Source organism: Pan troglodytes, chromosome 3 (genome assembly GCF_028858775.2).
Source record: "Pan troglodytes isolate AG18354 chromosome 3, NHGRI_mPanTro3-v2.0_pri, whole genome shotgun sequence".
Lineage (NCBI taxonomy): Eukaryota > Metazoa > Chordata > Mammalia > Primates > Hominidae > Pan > Pan troglodytes.
In genome coordinates, this window is record NC_072401.2 from 88349375 (window position 1) to 88371778 (window position 22404).

Consider the following 22404-nt stretch of genomic DNA (forward strand, 5'->3'; position numbering starts at 1 on the left):
TGCTTTTTGTCTCCCTGGATTTAGGATGTATTTTTGAAAATAACATTGACATTCCTTCATAGACGTTCGTACAGTTTTCAGTATTCACAATGGCAGAAGTATGATATTTCGACTGTGCCCTATTTTTATGCTGGGCAAAGACCTCAAGAACAAAGCTCCTGTGACCTTACATAGGGGTCTTACACTGAAGGAGTATGGGAAATAGCAACTCTTGTAAAAATAAGCTGGTCAGTGGCTGGTAGGTAAGCTGAGGGAAAAGATTTATGAGCAACATCCTGTTCTGGGATCACTGCTGGGGACGGAAGAGGGGGAGAAACTGCTATATAAATCACGAAGGCAGCTCAGGAAATAAAGTCTGCCATTGGAGGGTCTCAGGGGGACCCTTCGTGGATATCTTTTGCATAACACATGGGTGAAGGAGAATCAACAAGTGTCACTTTTCTCAGCCCATGTGGGGGGTTGGTGCTGGGTTGGGATAATTCATCTTTCATAAGGGAAAAAAGGAGCAGAAGATGACAGAATGAGATGGCACAGTGGGCCCCAGAGTCATCTCTAGTTTTGTAATTGCTTGCTGGATTGTGAAGAAAAAAGGAGAGAGAAGGGGCCATTTTGTAGGAGCAGAAGATTGTGTTCATTGGTCTTAGGTCTCACCTGGTAGCCTCTCCACGGAGCGCCTCCTTGTTCCTTCAGGAATCTGCATCAGCTTCTGCTCAGTTCAGGATGTGTAGGTGACATCCTATCTTGACCAGAGGGTGCATTTGGCTTGAGATTTTTTTTCTTTTCAAATGAAAGACAGTTGAGTCCAGGCGTGGTGGCTCACGCCTGTAATCCCAGCACTTTGGGAGGCTGAGGCAGGCGGATCATGAGGTCAGGAGATCAAGACCCATCCTGGCTAACATGGTGAAACCTCCTCTCTACTAAAAACACAAAAAATTAGCTTGGCGTGGTGGCACGTGCCTGTAGTCCCAGCTACTCAGGAGGCTGAGGCAGGAGAATTGCTTGAACCCAGGAGGCAGAGGTTGCAGTGAGCTGAGATTGTGCCACTGCACTCCAGCCTGGGCAACAGAGCGAGCTTCCGTCTCAAAAATAGAGCAAAACAAAAAACAGTTGAATCGGTTTATCAATAGGGGATTAGATTCTATGTTATGATGTACCTACAAAATAGAAATGAAATAGTTGTTAAAAAAGGGTAAGATAGGCCCGGCGTGGTGGCTCACGCCTGTAATCCCAGCACTTTGGGAGGCCGAGGCAGGCGGATCACGAGGTCGGGAAATCGAGACCATCCTAGCTAACACAGTGAAACCCCGTCTCTACTAACAATACAAAAAATGAGCTGGGCGCCGTGGCGGGTGCCTATAGTCCCAGCTACTCGGGAGGCTGAGGCGGAAGAATGGCGTGAACCCGGGAGGCGGAGCTTGCAGTGAGCCGAGATAGCACCACTGCACTCCGGCCTGGGCGAAAGAGCGAGACTCCGTCTCAAAAAAAAAAAAAAAAAAAAAAAGGTAAGATAGTTTATATGTGCATCAAGATTGCATGATATAGTATACAAATTACAGAACAGAATCAAAGATATCTTATTTTTGTGGGTAGGAAGCTAGAGCTATATCTACCTAGATAAACACATTCATAGAACAGGTCTGAAAGGGGATGCACCAACTCTAGCAACATGAATCTTTTGGGGGAATATAATTAGTTTTTTTAATGTTATAACTTTTAAAAAATTATACGTGGAAGGGTAATATTTGTTGTTTGTTCTTTTCCCATAATGTGCATATATCAATTTTATAGTTTAAGATATTAAAGTGGGCCAGGCATAGTGGCTCACACTTGTAATCCCAGCACTTTGGGAAGCCAAGGCAGCAGGATTGCTTGAAGTGTTCCAGACCAGCGTGGGTAACATGGCAAGGCAAGACCTCGTCTCTACAACAACAACAACAAAGATACTAAAGCGGAAACACTTCCTAGAATGTTATTTGAAAAAATGAAGGAATGAGTCCCCATCCTGCTACCTCCTTAAGAAGATAAAAATGTTGCTCCTTTACTTAAGGGTACATATTTTTATTTTTAGTTAAAAATATTTGGAGCGCTTGTTGCATTCTAGGTATTGTTCTATGTAGGGAGGATGCAGTAGCAAAACAAGACAAAGGAGATCCTGCTTTCCTGGAGTTTCCATCCTAGTGTGTATGGGTAAACATGTATTATAGATGAAAAACATGAATCATGGTTATAAAGCAGGTTTGGTGAGGGTAAAGAGTGTCAGCTGGATGAAGGAAAGGTATTCTCTTTTATATCTAGTCATCAGGAAAGGTGCTGCTGCTAAGGTTATGTTCGAGCAGAGACCTGAGGAAGTTTGCCAGATAGAACTGGAGCTGGGGGTGGAGGGAACTTTGCAGGCGAGGGGGAGCTTGTGCATAGGCCCTGAGGCAGTGTGTGCTTTGTATTTTTGTGGAACAGCAAGGTAGCCAGTGAGGCTGGAGCAGAATGATGAGGAGGGTGTTTGGGAGCTGGCAGGAGGCCAGATTGTGGAGGGCCTTGGCCATTGGAAAGTTGTTGGAGTGAGAGAGAAAGCCATTCGAGGGTTCCACCAGAGGAGTAGCACTCTTCAAATGCCCTTTAACAGGATCACTTGGGAAGCTTTGTGGGGTTTACACTGCGGTGAGCATGGGAAAAGCACATTAGGGGAAACTATCCTTGCAGTGGATGGGGATTATCTTTCCCTCTCATTTCACTAATGGAGAAAGTCAAATGTTTGGCACAGGAACATAAAACACTGTAAGCAGGGACCAGGTCCTGAGTTTTCCCAGTGGTAACTTCGGTGCTCTATTTTTCAGAGGAAGCTATCTGGGAATTTCTGTTTCCTAGCATGCATTATAACATGTTATTTTTAATAGCTAGGTCTCTGATCAGTTATTGTGACTGATCTCAGTCTTCTTGCATGAAGATGATGCCTCTGATTTATGATACTTTCTAGAATTCTGAGTCAGTATGAGTTAGTGTCACTTTTTCCATAACAAGGTGGGAATGCACCCATACATTTGGTCCTTGTGTTGCTAGCAGATATGAATTAAGCAGTAGTTTAGCTTACCTTGGAACCAGCTGTTCCTTGCAGATGCACTGATATTAAGGGTACACATGTCTATTATAAGGCTGGTAAATTAGAGTTCGCTTTATCAGAAGCTTATCAAAGGTCTGCTGTGTGCAAAGCACTATGCTGCATTCTTTTAGAGCTATTAGATAAATAGCAATACTCTATCTTTAAGGAGCTTACAGTCTATTGGACACTATGGGCAAAAACACTAATGTTAGAGTTGCAAGATGATGTGGAAGTACAAAGGAGGTAGAGATGAATTATGAGTGGACAGTATGGGAAAGCCTTCCTGAATGAGACAGCAGGTATTTCAACTGGGTGTTAAAGTTTGAAGGGGCGCTGGGTAGGTTGGCTTATGCCTATTATCCCAGCACTTGGGGAGGCTAAGACTGGAGGATCACTTGAGCCCAGGAATTTGAGACCAGCCTGGGCAACAAAGTGAGACTCCATCTCTACAAAAACTTCAAAAGATTAGTCGGGAATGGTGGCACATGCCTGTAGACCCAGCTACATGGGAGGTTGACGTGGGAGAATCACTTGAGCCCAGGAGGTCGAGGCTGCTGTGAGCTGTGATTGCATGGCACTCTAACCTGGGCAGAGCCAGAGCTTGTCTCAAAAAAAAAAAAAAGTTTGAAGAGCAGAAAAGCAGGATTTTATGCTTAAGGGAGAGCCAGAGAAGTGACATGGAAGGAAAATGGGTCTGTTACATTTTCTTCCATTACCAGAATGGTTTGTTATAGCTGAGGTTAAAGTATTTTTAAGAGAAAAGAAAGAGGAAGGCAATGGGAAAAGTAGATGGAACCATTCCATCTAAGCCTGAACTGTCTACTATGGTAGTCATTGGCCATATGTGACTTCTGAGCACTTGAAATGTGGCTGGTTAGAGTAGAGATGTCATGGAATAATACAGATTTCAAAGACTGGGGAAAAAATGTGAAATATCTCAACAACTTTAATTACAAGTTAAAATGAAGACAGTTTTGGGTTATAAATTTAATATTGTATTTATTTTATTTTAATTTATCTTGAGACAGAGCCTCACTGTATTGCCCAGGCTGGAGTGCTATGGTGTGATCTCAGGTCACTGTAACCTCCACCTCCTGGGTTCAAGTGATTCTCTTGCCTCAGCCTCTCAAGTAGCCAGGATTACAGGCGTGCACCACTACACCCAGCTAATTTTTTTGAATTTTTAGTAGAGACAGGGTTTTGCTATGTTGGCTAGGCTGGTCTCAAACTCCTGGCCTCAAGTGATCTGCCCATATCTACCTCCCAAAGTGCTGGGATTACAGGCCTGAGCCAGCACACCTGGCCTAATATTATTTAGATTTATTCCACTGCTTTCGTTTTTTACCTTTTTAATGTGGCTACTTGCAAATTTAAAAGTGCATTAGTAACCCCCATTATATTTCTGTTGGTTATAGCTGATCTAGGTTAGGGCTAGTAGCCCTAGAAGAGGGATTGAAAGCAGCGTGAACAAGAAAAGGAAAGGGAGAGAAGAAACTGAGAAAGGACAATCTCTGGGATTTGTAGGAGTTTGTGTGTGTGTGTGGGGTGGGGGTCAAAGATACTGCCTGTGGCTTCTGACCTTGGTGTTGCAATCAACTTGGAGTGCACTGCTGCACGGAGGCAGTGAAGGGCGGGGGAAGATGATTTCACTTTGGGCCTGTTGATCCCAGGCTGTGCTGTAGGGAGGTTCCTTTGGCAGCCAGCTGTGGAGTGGATTAGCGTTGGCAGAGGTGGAGGTGGAGAGACCAGTTTGGTTGGATCCCATGCCCGTTAACACCTGGGTGCTGCAGCCTTTTGTATAAGGGGGCAGGATGAGGGTGAGGTTTCGGTGTGGTGTACTATAGACATAATCTGCAGAATTGCTTGGTAGTTTATGCTGAATTTTACATTGGGCTTCTCAATTCTGCCTCAGTTGGTCTCTTAATTTTTCTCCCCCTTAAATTACTACACCCCTTACGGTAGAGAAAAAAGGAAGTATGTAAGTTATGGTATGGCCAAAATTTTTTAATGTATTGAATTTGGACTGGTGTAGCAACTTGTCTTTTTCCTTATTTATTTCTGGAAGCAGATTGATCTGGTAAAGAGAAAGGAAGTATCCAAATAACAGGTCTGCTGATTTCTTACCTAGACTCAGCAAATGTTTATTATGAGGACCTGCCTTTTCCAGAGTTAACGTTTTCTTTCTTTTCTTTTTTCTTTTCTCTTTTCCTTTCTCTTTTTTTCTTTTCTTCCTTTCTTCCTTTCCTTTTTCCTTTCCCTTTTCCTTCATGCCACAGATACTTATTGAAGATCTGCTGTCAGATGATGCCTTAAAATCTGATAGATCAAAGACGACCTATGGGAGAGAATACGAGAATAGAAAAATGGGAGTCCCTGTTCTGTTTAACCTGGCAGATAAGCACACAGCCAGATTGTGAAACAGTGTGATAAACGCTCTAGCAGAAGAGCAAATAAAGTGTTAAAGGATCATAGAAAACAGCAAAGTGTCACGGGTGAAATCTTTCTAATGAGAACCGTGGTAATTCTTTTTCTTTTGGGGCCCTTTGTTTGGGTCATGCCATCTTACTTGGAGCAGTGCTATGGCAGAATTCAACTTATTTATTTATTTATTTTTGAGATGGTGCTTTTGCTTCTGTTGCCCAGGCTGGAGTGCAGTGGTGTGATCTCGGCTCACTGCAACCTCTGCCTCCCAGCTTCAAGTGATTCTCCTGCCTCAGCCTCCCAAGTGGCTGGAGTTACAGGCACATGCCACCACGCTGGGCTAATTTTTTTGTATTTTTAGTAGAGACGGGGTTTTACCATGTTGGCCAGACTGGACTCTAACTCCTGACCTCAGGGGATGCGCCTGTCTCGGTCTCCCAAAGTGCTGGGATTATACAGTCTTGAGCCACCATGCCCTGCCCAACTCATTTAAATTTTATCCTTCTTAAACTTTTTAGTTTGTTTAAATGCAGGGATTTATATTAAATATATTCTCCTTCTGTGGCTGTTCTGCCATTGTAACTGGTTGCTATGAAGCTGCTGTTTTTCCAAGATTTGAAGTGCAGATGAAGGTATTAGACAGGAAATGCCATCCAAAATTGCTAACTTCTGATTTCCTGAAAGGATGGTATTTTTTCTAATTAGCAATAGTCATGTAAAATATTTTAAAGGCCAGTGTTGTGAAATCACAGGAAAACATTTCATACATAAAGAGCTGTACACGGTGTTTTGCTCACGTTAAGTTAAATTCAGAAAAGAGCTTTGGTGACTAAAACGGGCGTCGTAATACAAAAACCAAGTTGTCGGTTTGTGTTGAAGGTATTTTGCCATCGTTTCTGGTTTCAAATTCTAGGCTTTTTCCTTACCCTCTTTCATCTTATGAGTGATATTCTCCAGCTAACTGTTGCCTCTTCCATCCGCCTGTGTCCATGCTATAAAGATTTTTGTAAAACCATGACTGCTTGAAAAACTCCCTAATAGATCGTTATGCTCCCTAAAGAAAACTATTGCAAGTCTCTTTTGCAACCCAATACGCACTTATCTCTTTAGTGCTTTTCCTACTTCTCTCTTGTGTGAACCCTATAATACAACCTCAGTTTTTGCTCCTTTCCCCCAAAAGCCATGTTTTCCCATTCCTCTGTGTTTCTGACCATATTGGTCCCTTCCGACACTACTTTGTTTTCTTAGGGAAATCCTATTTATCCCACCTTAACCTCTTTTTTTGTTTGTTTTGTTTTTGAGATAGCGTCTCACTCTGTTACCCAGGCTGGAGTGCAGTGGTGCAGTCTCTACCCACTGCAGCCTTGACCTCCTGGGCTCAAGCCATACTCCCACCTCTACCTCCGAAGTAGCTGGGACTACAGGTGCACACCACCACACATAGCTAATTTTTATATTTCTTGTTGAGATGAGGTTTCACAACATTGCCCAGGCTGGTCTCGAACTCCTGGTCTCAAGTGATCCTCCTGCCTCGGCCTCCCAAAGTGCTGGGATTACAGGTGTGAGCCACTGTGCTCAGTCTTCCACCTTAATCTTTATTTGGTTTCAGTCCAACAAATAGTTATTGAGGTTTTCCCACATGCTATGTGTTGAGGATACAAAACTCATTAAGACAGCCTTTTTTTTCTCCCCCCAAGGAACTAATACAAGGATGCAGGTATATAAACACTTAATACTACCTTCTTATCAGAGTTAGGTATTGAAAATACAGTGACAAATAAAACACAGTTATTCTTTTGCCCCCATAAGGTGTATGTTGTACTGGGGGAGACAGAAGTCAAATATTTAAAATTGACCTATGAGAAGTACTGTGAAGGGGGAAAAGCCCCTTTGATCTGAGAAAACAAGTGACTTGAGAGGGCATGAAGATCAATTTTAGATAAAGAGGAGGGTCAGGATTGGCCTCTTTGAGGAGGTGACATTTTAAAAAAGACATTTAAACAAGTAATTACAGTATCATATAATAATTATTATAGGGTGAGTATAGCAGGCCTACGAGAAGAAGTGTAAATGTAAATGAATGGTTATAATACAGTGTGTTAAGTACAATGATGGAGGGATGTAACAAGGAAGGGAACTTCCGTAGTGGGAGGGGCACACAGAGTTTTTATTGCCCTGCAGTGGAAGGATGTGGGGAGGGTTGGCTGTAGGGCTTTCCATGCAGAAGCACAGAGGTTTAAAACAATTTGGGTTGTGTTCACAGTATTTAACACATCTATACTCACATTCTGGTATTATTACTGGCATTTTGCATTGCAAGGAGCCCAGAGGCAGGTAAGGAGGCAGAGAGGTGGGTGGTGTAGAAAGGCGCTGTGCATTATGGAATCAACCATGGAATCAACCTAGGTGCCAGTGGTAGACTAGATAAAGAAAATGTGGTACATATACACCATGTCATATCACGCACCCATGAAAAAGAATGAGATCATGTCCTTTGCATCAATGTGCATGGAGCTGGAGGTCATTATCCTAAGCAAACTAACTCAGAAACAGAAAACCGAATACCACGTGTTCTCACAAGCGGAAGCTAAACATCAAGTACATATGGACAGAAAGAAGGGAACAACAGACCCCAGGGCCCTACCTGAGGATGGAGGGGGAGGATTGAAAAATGACCTAACATGTACTATGCTTATTACCTGGGTGACGAAATAATCTGTGCACCAAGCTCCCACAACATGCAATTTACCTGTATAACAAACTTGCATGTGTACCCCTGAACCTAAAATAAAAGTTAAGAAAAAGAAATGGGCTCTGGAGCCAGAACTGGGTGCCTACCTCAGTGTCTCACATGCCCATACCTGATGTCTAGGGCAAGGTTTGTAACTCTTTGTGCCTCAGTTTCTCATCTGTAACACTGAAATGATGATAGCACCTACCTTGTCAGGTTATTGTAGGGATTAAGTAACTTAATACTTAGGAAATTCTTGGAACAATGTCTGGCACACAGCAAGTGCCCAATAAATGCAGGTGATGGTGCCTGTGGGCATTTTATTGCATGGAAATAATCTTTGACCTGTTGGAAATCCATGAAGGCCTATTTGCAGTGGAATAACTTGATCATGTTTCTGTTTTTCAAATACAGTAAGTAGTCCCCCCATATGAGACAGATACATTCTAAGAACCCCAGTGAGTCCTGAAGTCACAGATAGTACTGCACCCTATACACTATATAGTATGTATTTTCAATCTCATAACTGAAACAGCTACTGAGTGACTTACAGGTGAGTAGTATCTGTAGTGTAGATATACTGGACAAAGGGATGATTCACGTCCCAGGTGGGACGGAGAGGACAGCGAGAAATTTCATCACACTACTTAGAATTGTGTGCAATTTAAAACTTATGAATTGCTTATTTGTGGAATTTTCCATTTAATGTTTTTAGACCTTGGATGACTGTGGGTAACTGAAACCATGGAAAGTGAAACTGCAGATAAGGGGGGCTTCTGTATTGTTTTAGAGGGAGTGTGAGCATGTGTGTTAGGAGGGGGCTGGAATTGCATTTCTGTGGATTCTCCAACCTCGCCTTTTTCCCTCACCCCCTGCATAATTACCTGTTCCTTCACCTGTGTTCCCATGGTGTCTTATCTCTGCTGTGGCGTTTTCCCATTGTATTTTATAGTCTGTGTTTCTCATACTAGACTGGGTCCCCTCAGGGTGTTAAGGACTATGTGTTACTCATCTTTACATCCCATTGCCAAGAATAGTACCTAACACTGGCACATACTGGGCACTCAATAAATGTTTGTTGAATTGCTTTGAAAGGTTTACCAGGGAGTTGCCCTAACATAATTCTGGAGAAAGGTCCTCCCATAGAAGAGTCTGGGCATGTTGCTATGGGAGAGTGTTTTCTTTGTTTCATACACCAAGTATTTATCAAGTGCCTACTGCACACTGTGCTGTGAGGGGATACATAGATGAGTCAGACGTGTACTCTGCCCTGGGTTGTGTTGACTTAATCGTGGGTGGAAGGAAGATGGTAAATGGTTGCTGATAGGTTTAATGAGAAATAAGCTATGATGTGGTTTAGTTGTATTTGGACTTTTGTTTAGATGCATAATTATTTCAATCAAAGAATGTTAGAATTTTTAAAAAATGATGTCTCATTGATGGTAGCTTACTTCTCTTCTCATTACATTCACTTTTTTTTTTTTTTTTTTTTTGAGACGGAGTCTCGCTCTGTCAGCTAGGCTGGAGTGCAGTGGCACAACCTCGGCTCACTGCAACCTCCACCTCCTGGGTTCAAGCGATTCTTCTGCCTCAGCCTCCCGAATAGCTGGGACTACAGATGCGTGCCACCATGCCCAGCTGATTTTTGTATTTTTAGTAGAGACGGGGTTTCACCATATTGGTCAGGCTGGTCTTGAACTCCTGACTTCATGATCCACCCACCTCGGCCTCCCAAAGTGCTGGGATTATAGGTGTGAGCCACCATGCCCGGCCTACATTCACTTTTATATTATGATAGAATCTGTCTAGTAAATTTCATAGTGTGGTTTCTTTTTAAATTTTTATTCTTTTGGAGACAGGGTCTTGCTCTGTTGCCCAAGCTGGAGTGCAGTGGTGCAACCAATATAATATAAAGTTTCATAGTGAGCCTGCTTGTTTCTTGGATTTTAATCCTGAGTAGAAATGATTCCACTTAAGGTGGGATATATCCTTGTCTGTAGCCAGAAGACCTTCATGAGCTCTTGCTACCTTTTCTTGGATTTACTTCGTAATCAGTGTTGGATATTAGGTTTTACTGGAGGTGCCTAGTTACAAGGTTTTATTACAGCAGTATTTCTAAACATTTGGTTAGTCTGTCTCTGCTTTTCCCACCATAATTTTCTAGCACTTGTAGCTCACCTTATCTCCCACTTCCCTTTTTAAACAGAAAACAGGCTTGTTCTGTTTTGACCAGGTATAACTCTTTGCTCAGACTGTCTCTAAAGCCCAGAAAACTATTCCTCTAGTGGTCCAATGAAGTGTTCCCCATTGAAAGTTTGCCTCATGTACTCTCAATTCCAGTGGTTTTCAAACCACTGGAATCACTGAATACCGTCTCCTTTGCCTCTGCCTCTCTTTTTATTTTTTTGCGATGGAATCTTGCTCTGTCGCCCAGGCTGGAGTGCAGTGGCGTGATCTCGACTCACTGCAACCTCCGCCTCTTGAGTTCAAGTCATTCTCCTGCCTCAGCCTCCCGAGTAGCTGGGATTACAGGCATGTGCCACGAAGCCCGGCTGAATTTTGTAATTTTAGTAGAGACGGGGTTTTGCCATGTTCACCAGGCTGATCTCGAACTCCTTGACCTCAGGTGATCCTCCCACCTCGGCCTCCCAAAGTGCTGGGATTACAGGGATGAGCCACTGTGCCCAGCCTGCCCCTGCTTCTCTTAACACACTGGGAAGCTCCTGCTGTAGCAAAATCTTCAATAAATAGGTGTTGATTAGATGAACTGATACGAATAAAACCTATGTGGGGGTGGGAGGGTTTTTAAATTACTCAGATTTTTAAGGAGGATTTCAATAGTCCTTTTTATCTTTGTGAAAATTTTATTTGAAAGTTCTTATTTTAAAATATCAAACCTGTCAGAACAGTTACACTTTTAAATGCTCCTTTAATATGAAAAGATACTCAGTCGTGCATAAAAAGAGAGATGCAAATGAAAACTACATTTAGCTATCATATCTTGTCTATCGGAGTGGCAAAAAATAAAGTTTGACAACATGTCTTATTGAAAAGGTTGTAGGGGGAGGATACTGTGCTTACATACATAGCTGGTGGGAACGCAAAATACTATGGCTGTATTAGGAGAATTTGACAATATGTAGCAAAATAACATTTGCATTTACCCTTTGGTCAGCCAGGCTCACTTCTAGAAATCTATCTCCCTAGGAATCTAACTCTTTTGAGACAGAGTCTCACTCTGTTGCCCAGGCTGGAGTGCAGTGACGTGGCCTCAGCTCACTGCAACCTCTGCCTCCTGGGTTCAAGTGATTCTCCTGCCTCAGCCTGCCGAGTAGGTGGGACTACAGGCATGTGCCACCACACCCGGCTAATTCTTGTGTTTTTAGTAGAGATGGGGTTTTACCATGTTGGCCAGACTGGTCTTGAACTCCTGGCCTCCAGTGATCCACCTGCCTCTGCCTCCTGAAGTGCTGGGATTACAGGTGTGAGCCACTGCACCTGGCCCCTAGGAATCTAACTCTAAGATACACTGGCAAAATATGAAAAAAATGTCCAGAAGTCTATTCATTACAAACTATATGTAATAGCAAAAGAGTGGAAAAATCCAAATATCAATAAAGAGTTGGCTTAAAAAACCCAGCTGGGCATGGTGGTACATGCCTTGTAATCCCAATTACTTGGGAGTCTAAGGTGGTAGTATAGTTTGAGGCCGCAGTGTGCTATGATTATGCCAGATGGATAGCCACTGCATTCCAGCCTGGGCATTGTAGTGAGACCCCATCTCTAAGAAAATAAAAAAGGAAACCCATTTGGGATTTCAACACACTAGAGTATTAATATACCTGTAAAAGGAAATGGACTATTTTCTACTGTTGCATAATCTCTAAGAGATATTATTTTTTAAAGTAAGGTATAGGACAACATGTACAATAATGCTACCTTTAGTAAGGGTAGAAAAAAATGAAAATGTACATTCATTTGCTTATATTAAAAGAATAACGAATAGAAAGCAAACTTAAAAACTGATTGAAGAGAACAGATGGAGGAGAGAACGATAGAAGCTAGACTTTCCTGAATGTACCTTGCTTTGTGGCTTACTTTGGAACTATTAAATGTGATATATAATTATAAAATAACATTTTAAAAAGTTGACGGAGGAACTCATCCTTTAAAAGTTGAAAGTAATGGCCAGGTGTGGTGGCTCACGCCTATAATCCCAGCACTTTGCGAGGCTGAGGCACCCCCCCCCCCACCAAAAAAAAGGAAAGTAACAATGAACTTAACAGTGTTTTGTTTGTTTGTTTGTTTTGTTTTGAGATGGGGTCTCGCTCTGTCGCCCAGGCTGGAGTGCAGTGGCTCAATCTCGGCTCACTGCAAGCTCTGCCTCCCAGGTTCACGCCACTCTCCTGCCTCAGCCTCCTGAGTAGCTGGGACCACAGGTGCCCACCACCACGCATGGCTAATTTTTTGTGTTTTTAGTAGAGACAGGGCTTCACCGTGTTAGCCAGGATGGTCTCGATCTCCTGACCTCGTGATCTGCCCGCCTCAGCCTCCCAAACTTAACAGTTTTTTAAGTTGATTATGTATAGTTACTTAGAGGAATTGTAGGCAGGCCTTGCTTTGTATAGTTCTGATATGCACAAATTTCAGTTATTATGGTTTATTTATTTTCTTTATTTTTGAGATGGAGTCTCGCTCTGTTGCTCAGGCTGGAGTGCAGTGGTGTGATCGCGACTCACTGTGATATCCACTTCCCAGGTTCAAGCAATTCTCCTGCCTCAGCCTCTGGAGTAGCCTGCGATTCCAGGCACCCACCACCATGCCCAGCTAATTTTTGTATTTTTAGTAGAGATGAGATTTCACCATGTTGACCAGGCTGGTCTCAAACTCCTGGCCTCAAGGGATCCACCTGTCTTGATCTCCCCAAAGTGCTGGGATTACAGGTATGAGCCAGGACCCCTGGCCTAGTTACTATGTTTTAAATAGCTCCAGCCCCCAACACGGTGGTTCAGATTTCAGTTAGGAGAGTTCATTAACTGTGCAATTTCATAAAGCACAAAGTTTGCTTCTAGCTTGTTATACCACAAATCACTTTATAAATAACAGACGTGCATCACGATCTCTAACCAGTCATTCTCTTCCTCTTAAAGCCTGTTGGTGACTGGTCACTAACATCCGCTCTTCAGTTTATGCACAGACAGCAAGGCGTGTAGTTGTGTTGCCTGTCTCCCAGTAATAAACCCATGTGATATTTTACATAAATGGATCACCAAAAGAGGAAATTCGCCAACAGAGATCAAAGCACGGGAAATAAATGAGAAGTGACAGCACTGAAGTGAGATTCTGCAGAATGTTAATGAAGTTACAGAAGAAATAGCTGACTGTGGGAATGTGCAGTGAAGAAATTTACTGAAAGTCAACTTACTGATATAAATGAGGAAAGTCATTGTGAGGAAAAGGATGAAGATGTCCCAGAGGAAGTGGTGCCTCACAAACACTTTGCATTAGAGAAACGTGCAGAGAGATTTTACCACATTGAAGGAGCAAAGGATTCAATGTTGGAAGTTGATCCATACTTAGCAGGGAGTACAACAGTTTGCTAAGGCAAACAAAAGATGTTCACATTGTGTCAGGAATTATATGACAAGAAGAAGGCAAGCGCTGTTCAAAGAAAAAAAATTGGCTTTTTTTTTTTTTTTTTTTTTTTTTACAAAGTGCTGTAGTCTGTTTGTATCCCCCTCCCAAATGTATATGTTGAAATTCTAACCCCCAGAGTGACAGTATTCAGAGGTGGAACCTTTGATGGTGATTAGGTCATGAGGGTGGAACCTTCATGAATGGGATTAGTGCCCTTATAAAAGAACTTGGGCTGGGCGTGGTGGCTCATGCACTTTGGAAGGCTAAGGCAGACAGATCACCTGAGGTCAAGAGTTTGAGCCCAGCCTGGCCAACATGGCAAAACCCTGTCTCTACTAAAAATACAAAAAAAATTATTCAGGCGTGGTGGCAGGTCTCTGTAATCCCAGCTCCTGTGGAGGCTGAGGCAGGAGAATCACTTGAACCCAGGATGCGGAGGTTGTGGTGAGCCGAGATCACGCCACTGCACTCCAGTCTGGGCGACAGAGTAAGACTGTCTCAAAAAAAAAAAAAAAAAAAAAAAAGAGGGAGCTTGTTTGCCCCTTCCACTGTGTGAGGGCACAGGTAGAAGGCGCCTTCTTTTAACCGGGAAGTGAGCCTTTACCAGACACTGAATCTGCTTGTGCCTTGCTCTTGGACTTCCCAGCTCCAGAACTGTGAGAAATAAATTTCTGTTGTTTATAAGCAACCCAGTTTTTAGTGTTTTGTTTTAAAAGCCTGAGTTAGACTAAGACACAAAGAAATAAAATACTTTGTCAGGCCAGGCACAGTGGGCTCAAGCTTGTAATCCCAGCACTTTAGGAGACCAAGGCTGGCAGATCACTTGAAGTCAGGAGTTTAAGACCAGCCTGGCCAACATGATGAAACCCTCTCTCTACTAAAAATACTAAAACTAAGGCTGGGCACAGTGGTTCACTCCTGTAATCCCAGCATTTTGGGAGGCCAAGGTGGGAGAATCACCTGAGGTCAGGAGTTTGAGACCAGCCTGACCAACATGGAGAAACCTCGTCTCTACTAAAAATATAAAATCAGCCGGGCATGGTGGCACATGCCTGTAGTCGCAGCTACTCAGGAGGCTGAGGCAGGAGAATCACTTGAACCCAGGAGGAGGCAGAGGTTGCAGTGTGCCGAGATCACGCCATTGCACTCCATCCTGGGCAACAAGAGCGAGACTGTGTCTCAAAAAATAAAATTAAAAAATAAAAATACTAAAAATATAAAAAATTAGCTGGGCATGGTGGTGCACGTCTTTAATCTCAGCTACTGAAAATTGCACGAACCCAGGAGGTGGAGGTTGCATTGATCCGAGATGGCGCCTCTGCACTCTAGCCTGGGTGACAGAGCAAGACTCTGTCTCAAATAAAAAACCAAAAAAAACCAAAAAACAAATAAAATACTTTGTCGCCGGGCGCAGTGGCTCACGCTTGTAATCCCAGCACTTTGGGAGGCCGAGGCAGGTGAATCACGAGGTCAAGAGATCGAGACCATCCTGGCCAACACGGTGAAACCCCGTCTCTACTAAAAATACAAAAAATTAGCCAGGCGTGATGGTGGGCACCTGTAGTCCCAGCCACTCAGGAGGCTGAGGCAGGAGAATAGTGTGAACCCGGGAGGCGGAGCTTGCAGTGAGCCGAGATGGTGCCACCGCACTCCAGCCTGGGTGACAGAGCGAGACTCCATCTCAAAAAAAAAAAAAGAAAAAAAAAAAAGAAATGCTTTGCCAATGTATCTAGTGTTTTAAATCATAGCCTACTAAATATTTTACTTTTTTTCATTTCTTTATAAATGTGTAAGTGACAGAATTATTAGCATTTTGACAGAAATTTGTAAATGCTATGGACAATCGTAATTTTTCCTGTTGATGATTAAGGTTGTTTTGCACAGTTTCGGCTTTCATAGTCGTTTCTATGGTCCTGCACTATTTTTCAAAGTGAGAACTGTATTTCAAGTGACCCTTTTTTTTTCCAAGTGACTTTTTTTTTGCACTGTCTTAGTAAGGTACATTTTTTTTTCTTTTTTTTTTTTTTTGTGACTGAGTCTTGCTCTATTGCCCAGGCTGAAGTGCAGTGGTGCAATCTCAGCTCACGCAACTTCTGTCTCCTGGATTCAAGCAATTCTGCTTCAGCCTCCTGAGTAGCTGAGACTATAGGCGCACGTCACCATGCGCAGCTAATTTCTTTTGTGTTTTAGTAGAGACAGGGTTTCACCGTGTTGCCCAGGCTAGTCTCGAACTCTGAGCTCAGGCAGTCCGCCCGCCTCGGCCTCCCAAAGTGCTAGGATTACAGGCGTGAGCCACCGTGCCTGGCCAAGATACATCTTAAGGATGAAAAAGAAAGAAAGCTGGATACAGTGGTTTAAGCTTGTTATCCCAGCACTTTGGGAGGCTGAGGTGGGAGGATTGCTTGTGTCCAGGAGTTTGACATCAGCCTGCGAAGCATAGCAATATCTTGTCTATATAAAAAATTTTAAAAAGTAGCTGGGCATGTAGTCCCGCTACTTGGGATTCTGAGGCAGGAGGATTGCTTGAGCCCAGGAGGCTGAGGCTGCAGTGAGCTGTGATGACGCCACTGCATTCCAGCCTGGCAGCAGAATGAGACTCCATCTAAAAAAATAAAAAAGACAAATCTTAAAGTGTTCTCAGCAAACATGTTTAGTAATGGTATTGGTATTATTATTGTACTTGTTAGGAAACAAATAGAGACAAGAGATACAAACAAAATCAAACAGTTTAAAACACTGTAATCCTAAATTTAATAGAAAAGGGAAACTAACATGTTTTATAAATATAAATATTAATAGTAATATAATTATGCATAATATATAAAAATATATATAATATGTATTACTATATATCTATATCTATATCTATATATATAAAATTATATTTTAGGCCGGGCACAGGGGCTCATGCCTGTAATCCCAGCACTTTGGGAGGCCAAGGTGAGTGGATCACCTGAGGTCAGGAGTTTGAGACCAGCCTGGCCAACATGGCAAAACCCTGTCTCTACTAAAAATACAAAAATTAGCTGGGTGTGGTGGTGGGCGCCTGTAATCTCAGCTACTCAGGAGGCTGAGACAGGAGAATTGCTGGAACCTGGGAGGCAGAAGTTGCAGTGAGCCAAGATCATTGCACTCCAGCCCGGGCTGACAACAGCGAGACACTGTCTCAAAAAAAAAAAAAAAAAAAATGTAGCTCGGCGTGGTGGCAGGTGCCTGTAATCCCAGCTCCTCGGGAGGCTGAGGCAGGAGAATTGCTTGAACCCTTGAAGCGGAGGTTGCAGTGAGCCAAGATCACACCATTGCACTCCAGCCTGTGCGAAAAGAGCAAAACTCCATCTCAGTAAATAAATAAACAAAAATTAAAATTAAAATAAAGTGATACTAAATAGCAAAATCCAGTAGTTACTTTTGGAAAATGGCAGGGAACTAACTCATAATTTAAAAAAAAAATAAAAGAATCAAGCATTTATCCTAGTTTTTTGAATAAGCTGTAGCTCAGTGTAACTAAATGATAGAGAAAAAGTTATTTACAGAAAAAAAAAATCTAATAAAAAGTGATAACATTATCATTTTGCATCCTCTCTCTGAATAAGCAAAGATTACCACTAATTGATAATACTGTTAGGTGAAGAGCTGGTGAGAAACTTTGTAATGGGATGTCTTAAAGTGACTAATAACACCTGAATCCTTTTTTTTTTAAATTAAATTAAATTTACAGGCATGAGCCACCGTGCCTGGCCCTGAATCCATTATTTAAAGTTAAGATATTTTAAAAAAGAGATAACTATTGTGCCTCTTCTCGTAATTTAATGAGGTATAGACTAACCACCTATGAAATAGTCTTTCCAAAAATTTAGACAGAAATCTGATCAAGCCAGTTTATAGAACATACATTCAACTGAGAAACATGTTAAAGGACTCTTCTTGGATGCTGTCAGCAAAATTCATAATGTTAGAACTCTGCAGAAAAAAAAAATTGTTTTTCCCCCGACAAATAAATCTCATAAACAAAAAAGAATATAGATTATAAAGAAGCCTAAGAGACATATCAACCCTTTAATAAAAGGATCCTGTTTGGCTCTGGACACACTAATTAAATTGGAAGACTAATTAGATATTTGATGCTAGTAAGGGAAATTTTATTAATATTACATTAATAAGTAATATTACATTAATATTAAGTAATATTACATTAATATTAAGTAATATTACATTAATATTAAGTAATATTACATTAATATTAGGTAATATTAAACATTTTAGATAACATAATAGTATTGTGGTTATTATTATTATTTTTAAAATCATCATCATTTTTTAAAGACAGGGTCTCTGTTGCCCAGGCTGGGGTGCAGTGGTATGAGCATGGCTTGCTGGGTACAAGTGATCCTCTGGCCTCACTGTCCTGAGTAGCTGGGACTACAGGTACACACCACCATGCCCAGCTAATTTCATATTATTTTTTGTAGAGATGGAGGTCTTGCTATGTTGCCCAGGCTGGTCTCAAACTGCTGGCATCAGGTGATTCTCTTGCCTTAAATCCTCATCTTCAAGCCTATTTAAAACTGAAAACCCTTATCCTGAATTTGTCAGTAAAATAAGGAAGAGGACTAAATGTCTTTGCTGCTTTCTCTGTGCTCTGCTCTAGCAGTTATATAATAGCCACTCCCTCATGATTTCCTTCTCAGAATCTTATTATTATAATGTATAAGCAATAATGTTGCTTGTGGATAAGACTTTATTTAATGCATCTACCTCTGGGGGCAGGAACTTCAGGGCTCACGCTGGATGACCTGATTGACCCTAGGAAGGTGCTCTGTACCCTCTTCCAGACCATTTGTCCCCTCCTGAGCAGGATCTGAACATAACAGCTCTGGGCCTTGAGTCAGGGGTCATTTAGGGTCTTGATAACCAAGAATGTATAGACTGGGATGAGTTAGACTTGGTGGAGAGCCAACCCTCTGTGTGGAAGTCCTAATTCTTCAGTAGGTGATAACTGATTAATACCCATGTGGAAACCAGAAGCAATAACCACCAGAGAGTAATGATTTAGCACACCACCCCCTTTTTGCAAGTTATTATTTGTGTTTTAAAAATCATTCAGTCTGGCCAGGCACAGTGGTCACGCCTGTAATCCCAGCACTTGGGAGGCCGAGGCGGGTGGATTACTTGAGGCCAGGAGTTTGAGACCAGCCTGGCCAACATAGTGAAACCTCATCTCTACTAAAAATACAAAAATTAGCTGGGCATGGTGGCACACGCTCGTAGTCCCAGGTACTCGGGAGGCTGAGGTAGGAGGATCGCCTGAGCCCAGGAGGTGGAGATTGCAGTGAGCTGAGATTGTGCCACTGCACTTCAGCTTGGGGGACAGAGTGAGACTCAAAAAAAAAAAAAAAATTATCCAATTTTAAGCTTGGGTCATGTTATTCCCACCCACCCCCCAACCCCAGAGTTTCTGATTCAGTAGTTCTTTTTGTTTTTGATATACAATAATTGTGCATACTTACGGAGTTACATATACATTAGATACATGTATACAATGTGTAATGATTAAATCAGGGCAGGGCAATTAGGATATTCATCACTTAAAACATGTATCATTTCTTTATGCTGGGAACATTTCAAACCTCTTACAACTGCTTTGAGATATATAATAAATTATTAACTATAGTCACCCTACTGTGCTATCAAACACTAGAACCTGTTCCTTCCATCTAACTGTATGTTTTGAACCATTAACCAACCTCTCTCCATACCCTGCCTCCCAGCCTCTGGTAACCATCATATGGTTCTCTACTCCGTTAGATCAACTTTTTTTTTTTTTTTAGCTACCACATTTGAGTAAAAACATGCGATATTTGCCTATCTGTAGGACCTTCTTAAGACTGTGAAACTGTACCTAGGAATACAACTTACAAGGGATGTGAAGGACCTCTTCAAGGAGAATTGAAAACTACTGCTCAAGGAAATAAGAGAGGACACAAACAAATGGAAAAACATTCCATGCTCATGGATAGGAAGAATCAGTATCGTGAAAATGGCCATACTGCCCAAAGTAATTTATAGATTCAATGCTATCCCCATCAAGCTACCATCAACTTTCTTCACAGAATTAGAAAAAACTACTTTAAATTTCATATGGAAGCAGAAAAGAGCCTATATAACCAAGACAATCCTAAGCAAAAACAAAGCTGGAGGCATCATGCTGACTTCAAACTATACTACAAGGCTACGGTAACCAAAACAGCATGATTCTGGTACCAAAACAGATATATAGACCAATGGAACAGATCAGAGGCCTCAAAAATAACACTACACATCTCCAACCATCTTATCTTTGACAAACCTGACAAAAACAAGCAATGGGGAAAGGATTCCCTATTTAATAAATGGTGCTGGGAAAACTGGCTAGCCATATGCAGAATACTGAAACTGGACCCCTTCCTTACACCTTATACAAAAATTAACTCAAGATGGATTAAAGACTTAAACATAAGACCGAAAACCATAAAAACCCTAGAAGAAAATCTAGGCAATACCATTCAGGACATAGGCTTGGGCAAAGACTTCATGACTAAAACAACAAAAGCAATGGCAACAAAAGCCAAAATTGACAAATAGGATGTAATTAAACTAAAGAGCTTCTGCACAGCAAAAGAAACTACCATCAGAGTGAACAGGCAATCTACAGAATGGGAGAAAATTTTTGCAATCTATCCATCTGACAAAGGGCTAATATCCAGAATCTACAAATAAACAAATTTACAAGAAACAAACAACACCATCCAAAAGTGGGTGAAGGATATGAATAGAGACTTCTCAAAAGAAGACATTTATGCGGCCAACAAACATGAAAAGCAGCTCATCATCACTGGTCATTAGAGAAATGCAAATCAAAACCACAATGAGATACCATCTCACACCACTTAGAATGACGATCATTAAAAAGTCAGGAAACAACATGCTGGAGAGGATGTGGAGAAATAGGAACGCTTTTACATTGTTGGTGGGAGTGTAAATTAGTTCAACCATTGTGGAAGACAGTGTGGTGATTCCTCAAGGATCTAGAACCAGAAATATCATTTGACCCAGCAATCCCATTACTGGGTATATACCCAAAGGATTATAAATCATTCTGCTATAAAAACACACGTACACATATGCATACTGCAGCACTATTCACAATAGCAAAGACTTGGAACCAACCCAAAAGCCCATCAGTGATAGACTGGATAAAGAAAATATGGCACATATATACCATGGAATACTATGCAGACATAAAAAAGGATCAGTTCATGTCCTTTGCAGGGAAATGGATGAAGCTGGAAACTATCATTCTCAGCAAACTATCACAAGGACAGAAAACCAAACACCACATGTTCTCACTCATCAGTGGGAATTGAACAGTGAGAACACATGGACACAGGGAGGGGAACATCACACACCAGGGCTTGTCAGGGAATGGGAGACTAGGGGAGGGATAGCATTGGGAGAAATACCCAATGTAGATGACAGGTCGATGGGTGCAGCAAACAACCTTAGCACATGTATACCTATGTAACCTGCACGTTCTGCACATGTATTCCAGAACTTTAATAATAATAATAGACTGAAACTGGCCAGGTGGGATGGCTTATGCCTGTAATTCCAGCATTTTGGGAGGCCGAGGCAGGAGAATTGCTTGAAGCCAGGAGTTGGAGACCAGTCTGGGAAGTATAGTGAGACCTTGTCCCTATTAAAAAAAAAAAAAAAAAAAAGACTGCCTAACTTGTGGGAGACAGAGCAAGATGCCTTCAGGAGGAACCTCTGGCCGTCTTCTTTGGTAATATCCAAAGAGCTTTGGTCAGCTGTTGATATCAAAGCGGTGTGAAGAAAACATAAGGCCATAAGACTAATCTCTGGAGAGCTGCACACTGAAGGGGAACCTAAGTTCTTGAATCCCTGGAGTACCCCAAGTGTGGTTTCAGAGAGGGTGCCATTCATGAGCAACACTGCTAGCCATTAGTGGCCAGCAAGAAGGGGAGTGAAAGGAGTATCTTGTAAATGGTGACTTGGGTAATATGAAATTGCTGTCATCAAGGTTTATCAAAAAACCAAAGGTTAAATATTACATGTAGGCAATGTGAGGCTGCCCCAAATGGTGTGTTTCCCAGGAACTTGATTCAACTCTGAGAATAAATGCATGAGTACTGAGAAAACTGTTTGGGTGGAAAATATTTATTTATTATTTTATTTTGTTCCCTCAGCTGTGATCTGCTTATTTGAGCTTGTTAGAAATATGTAACCTAGGCTGAGCACGGTGGCTCACGCCTGTAATCCCAGCACTTTGGGAGGCTGAGGTGGGTGGATCACCTGAGGTCAGGAGTTCGAGACAAGCCTGGCCAACGTAGTGAAACCTTGTCTCTACTAAAAATGTAAAAATTAGCTGGGCGTGGTGGCGGGCACCTGTAATCCCAGCTACTCAGGAGGCTGAGGCAGGAGAATTACTTGAGCCCAGGAGGTGGAGGTTGCAGTGAGCCGA

General features: G+C 42.0%; 1 protein-coding gene across 16 annotated transcripts in view; it reads left to right on the forward strand.

Annotated features, from left to right (window-relative positions):
* Positions 1–22404, forward strand: part of AFF1 (ALF transcription elongation factor 1) — a 247133-nt gene that overhangs the window by 76084 nt on the left and 148645 nt on the right. The window lies entirely within an intron of this gene.